Below are 5,631 nucleotides of genomic sequence, written 5' to 3'. Positions count from 1 at the left end.
AGAGAGAGAGAGAGAGAGAGAGAGAGAGAGAGAGAGAGAGAGAGAGAGAGAGAGAGAGAGAGAGAGAGAGAGAGAGAGAGAGAGAGAGAGAGAGAGAGAGACTCTCCGATTGTTAAAACACATTCAAGCATCTCTGGATCGGAAATGCATTCCAGTTTTGTTCCACCGATCACACAATCTGAAGAGATTCGAGTGTTGGGGTTGAAATGAGCGGAGCGGGTAATATTATATAATATACTAATAAATAATACATTGGTTTGTCCACCCAGTCAGTCCGAGTACAAACGGCATATTGCGTCGGCAGTACCCACTCTACATCCTCTCTCCTTTCTCCCCTCCACCTCCTCTCTCCTCTCTCCCCTCCTCTCTCCTCTCTCCCCTCCTCTCTCCACTCCCCTCCTCTCTCCCCTCCTCCCCTTCGGTACTCTCCTCTTTCTCCTCTCACCCCTGTCCCCTCCTCTCCCCTCTTTCTCCTCTCTGCCCTCTCCCCTCCTCTATCCTCTCTCTTTCCTCTCCTCTTCTCTCTCCCCTCTCCCCTCCTCTCTCTCCCCTCTCCCCTCCTCTCTCTTCTCTCTCCCCTCCTCTCTTCTCTCCTCTCTCCCTTCTCCCCTCCTCTCTCCTCTTTCTCATCTCTCTCCTCTCCCCTCCTCTTTCCTCTCCTCTCTCTCCTCTCTCCCCTCTTCTCTCCCTTCTCCCCTCCTCTCTCCTCTTTCTCATCTCTCTCCTCGCCTACAGACTGCAATGAGCTCATCCCTTCCTTGTTGGTTCTGCCTCACGCACCGTTTATTCCGTCTGAATCTGTGGGTTTTCATTTGGTGTAATTTCTATTGTGCTTTCCTATATTGTGAATTTACCGTCCTGTGTTGTGTGACTTGTTTCTTGTTCATCTATATTAATTTCTCCATACCACAAAGGAGCTATTCGTCAAGCGGTCTCCATCTTCCATCTCTCATTTGTTGACCACACCCTGGCAGCAACATATTTCCATCACGACTCTCGCCGTCCTCTCTCTGGGCTGTATTCAATCCCCCACCTCACATTCTGGCTCTCTGACGACCCGCTCATGAATCGGTCTGAGATGTCAACCAAGACAAGGGAAAACTCCCTTTGTCTCTTGGGAGTCCCACACACTGCCAGCTATCTCGCTGGCATTGTGTGTGTGTGTGTGTGTGTGTGTGTGTGTGTGTGTGTGTGTGTGTGTGTGTGTGTGTGTGTGTGTGTGTGTGTGTGTGTGTGTGTGTGTGTGTGTGTGTGTGTGTGTGTGACTTGCATTGTCTTAAAGCTTTGGTTGCATTTCTTGAGCCCTGTTTTTATCAATACGCAGCAACAATTCAAATGTAATCATTTAATCTGAATCCTAAATGAAGGAGATATTAAAGGACAGATGAAATGTGGAGGGGAGTGAGTGGCCTCACTCTGACACTCATCTTCCTTCATGGCATATAAAATAATCTGTTGTTAACTGAATGTGCATTGTTGGGGTTTATGTAAAGAAAGAAAGGTTAATATCTAGCACATACTTTCCAAAAAATGTGTGTCAAAAGTGTCAAGGACATGTTAATGAAACGGGGTCCTGAAAACTAGATAACCCTTACAGTCGAGTAAATAAGGAAGGCATCAGCAGGCTATATTACAGTTTTTCTCACTCGCTTTTACACATTTCTCGAATCATCCTCGACATTTTTTTAAAACAATTCATACAAATAACAAAACACCATGGATTAACTGCAAAAGCCAGTCTCTTGCCCAAAATCTTTAGTTCTGAGATCTTTAGTTCAGAGATACTTTAGTTAATCTCTCAAAAGTAAATATCTTTGTCAATGAACATGTCAGTGCCATCAGAATGACAAGTTCTAATTTACACCTTTGTGTATGTGGAAGATTGATTGCAAGAGACTGGACAAGATTCACATTTACCCTTTTACTATATGTACTGTAATTTGCTGACAGACCATGTCATTGTGATACAGAAAGGAAAGACAGCACTGCATAGCACAAAGAAAAGAACAAAAGTAGAAATGTCAACGTAGGGCAATGTCCTTAGGGAAAACTGTCCATGCATTGCTGTAGGACAGTGGTTTTCAAACTGTGAGGCGCGCCGCGCGCCTCCCCTGGGGGAAGGAATGTAAACAATATGGTTAACTAACTTCAGCAAAATGGATCGGTTTTTATTATCTAAAGCTACAGTGAGTAAGGAGACAGAGTCTGGGGCGAGCAAAAAAAGAAGAAAGTATGACCATGAATATTTAAACTTCGGATTTTCATGGACTGGATCTGAAGATGCTCCACTGCCAGTGTGTTGTTTGCAAAGAGGTGCTAGCTAATGACGCTATGAGACCATGTCGACTCCGGCGTCATATTGAGACCAAGCACCCAAGTCTAGTGACCAAGCCCCGGGAGTTTTTTGATAGGAAAGTAAAATGAACTGTGGTCACAGAAGAAAGTAATCCAGACATATGTGTTCCGTGATGCTGGGAGAAGCTGCTGCCGCCAAGCCAGATGCCATCCCGCTATCTGACAACACCGTCCAGTGCCATAACTCAGACATGGCGTCTGACGTGAAAGAACAGGTGCTGAACGGTGTTAGTGAGAGCCCATTCTTGCTGAATCTACCGACGTGGCTAACTGTGCTCAATTTATGGTGCACGTGCACTATATTGAAGAGCTCAGTGTCCAGGGTGAGTCTTTGTTTTGTTATCCTCTGCCAACTCGCAGTACAGCAGAAGAATGATTCAAGGCTTTGAATTAATTTAAGCAGGAGAGTCATATTGATTGGAGCCGTGTGTGGGGCGGCAGCAGCTCAGGAGGTAGAGCTGGTAACCTGAAGGTTGTCCGGCTCCTCCTAGCTGAGTGTCGAGATTTGTATTGTATTTAATTGTTTAATCAAAACAATAAAAAAATGTGCCCGCTAAACGGGCGATCGCGTCAAATGACGCGTCAAATCACGTAGGAAGGTTCTTGAACATTCTAGACTATGAAACCTGCTTAAAACACTCAGTTTACTAGCTAAATTCGATTAAACAATTCAATACAATACAAATATAAAGTAAAAACAAGTGTTATCTAGCGATCCGTTATCTGTATTATGTTTCAAGAACCCTCCTACGTCATTTGACGCGATCGCCCGTTTTGCGGGCAAAACATTTGTCATTTGACGCGATCGCCCGTTTTGCGGGCAAAACATTTGTCATTTGACGCGATCGCCCGTTTCGCGGGCAAATTTTTTTATTGTTTCGATTAAACCATTAAATACAATACAAATATAAAGTAAAAACAAGTGTTATCGCTATCTATCATAATACAGATAGCGATCCGCTATCTGTATTATGTTATTTCGTCGTTTGGAAACATGTTTTCTGCATCCCGTCGTCTGTTGCCGGGCAGGTTGTCAGGATGTAAACAAATGATGACTTAGGCCGGTACAATTTTCGCCCCGGGTACAATTTTAACGTGACAGAGGCGTGCCTCCGCCACTGGCGGTGTGTGTGGTGAGAGTGAGGGTCAGGTGTGGAGACGGTCGAGAAGGGTCCAGCTGCAGGCTTGGGCGTTTCCGTCATGACACAAGAACGCCCTTTAGGCGTTCCTGGTAGCGTTTCATCGACCAATCACGAGGTGTTTCGAAAGGCATACTGGGTTTCACAAGGCATACTGCGAAGCAGAGTCGCAAGGCATACTATGCTTTCCTTCCTTAATGGCAATTTTACCTCTCTCATTAGATTTAGCAATATATGTATATATTTTAAAAAGATAATCTCCCCAGAAAGTACTATAAAATAATAAGTTTGGCGCTTTTATTTAATTTTTAGTCGACCCTGGCTTGCTTCTTCCGGCTGAGTTCGTCTGGAGGGGCAAGAGGGTTTCTAGCCCCACCAGCCCAATGCAATGTGTATTGGACTGGAAACATTGAAATGCGCATGCTCAGAGTGTTTCTCTGTTGAAGTGGACGGAGATTATTTTACTTACCGGTGGGGCTAGCCCAATATGTCCATGGTGTGGACTTGGGACCGTTAAATATCCCAGGATGCATTTCGCATTTCGCAAATCGCATTCCTGTTTTAAAATATCAGTGTGTCAGCTATAAAATAGGCTATATAGGAACATTTTTAAAGTATAACAAAGATGGAGGCCTATTCAACATATTTGCATACTATTATTTTAAAATGAAAGAGGGGTTTTGTTTTATATAAACCCATCGGATCCATCTGAGTGTGTGTGTGTGTGTGTGTGTGTGTGTGTGTGTGTGTGTGTGTGTGTGTGCGTGTGTGCGTGTGTGCGTGTGTGCGCGTGTGCGTGAGTGCGCGTGTGTTTCTATTCTATTCTATACAGTGTTACCCTTTAGGTTTCATTTGATAAAAAAGACAGTGTTAGCCCTTATGTTATTTTCCCATGATGACTGATGAAAAACAACAGTGTTACCCCTTATGCTTTATTTGACAAAGACAACAGTGTTACCTCTTTTGTTTTTTTCATTTAGACCAATAAAAAACAACAGTATCACCCCTCATGTTTCATTTGATAAATACGACAGTGTTTATACACCCCTTATGGGTTTTTCATGACGACAGATAAAGAAAGACAGTGTTACCCTTTACGTATCTTTTGATAAAAACGACAGTGTTACCCCTTATATTATTTTCCCATGATGACTGATAAAAATCGCCCTTATATATTTTTTTCATGACGACCAATAAAAAACGACAGTGTTACCCCTTATGTTTTTTTTCTTGACGACCAATAAAAAACTACAGTGTTAACCCTTATATTTTTTTTTCATGACGACCAATAAAAAACGACAGTCTTACCCCTTATGTTTTTATTCATGACGACCAATAAAAAAACAACAGTGTTACCCCTTATGTTTTATTTGACAAAGACAACAGTGTTACCCCTTATGTTTTTATTCATGACGACCAAAGAAAGACGACAGTGTCATCCCTCATGTTTCATTTGGTAAAAACTACAGTGTTATTCGATACATTTCGACAGTGTTACCCCTTATGGGTTTTTCATGACGACAGATAAAGAACGACAGTGTTACCCTTTACGTTTCATTTGATAAAAACGACGGTGTTACCCCTTATGTTATTTTCCCATGATGACTGATAAAAAACGACAGTGTTACCCCTTATGTTTTTTTTCATGACGGCCAATAAAAAACGACAGTGTTACCCCTTATGTTTTTTTTCATGACGGCCAATAAAAAACGACAGTGTTACCCCTTATGTTTTTTTTCATTTCGACCAATAAAAAACGGTGTCACCCCTCATGTTTCATTTGATAAAAACTACAGTGTTACCCCCTATGTTTTATTCGATACATTTCGACAGTGTTACCCCTTATGGGTTTTTCATGACGACAGAAAAAGAACGACAGTGTTAACCTTTGCGTATCTTTTGATAAAAACAACAGTGTTATTCGATACATTTCGACAGTGTTACCCCTTATGGGTTTTTCATGACGACAGATATAGAACGACAGTGTTACCCTTTACGTATCTTTTGATAAAAACAACAGTGTTACCCCTTATATATATTATTTCTCAGCAATTGAGCCGCGGTCTCCAGTGGGTTAGGCAGGGTGCACTCCCCTGCACCACTGAGGCGATGACAATACACAATAATCAATCATCAA

This window comes from Gadus morhua, chromosome 2 (genome assembly GCF_902167405.1).
Source record: "Gadus morhua chromosome 2, gadMor3.0, whole genome shotgun sequence".
In the NCBI taxonomy this organism is placed as follows: Eukaryota; Metazoa; Chordata; class Actinopteri; order Gadiformes; family Gadidae; genus Gadus; species Gadus morhua.
This window is presented reverse-complemented; position numbering follows the sequence as displayed.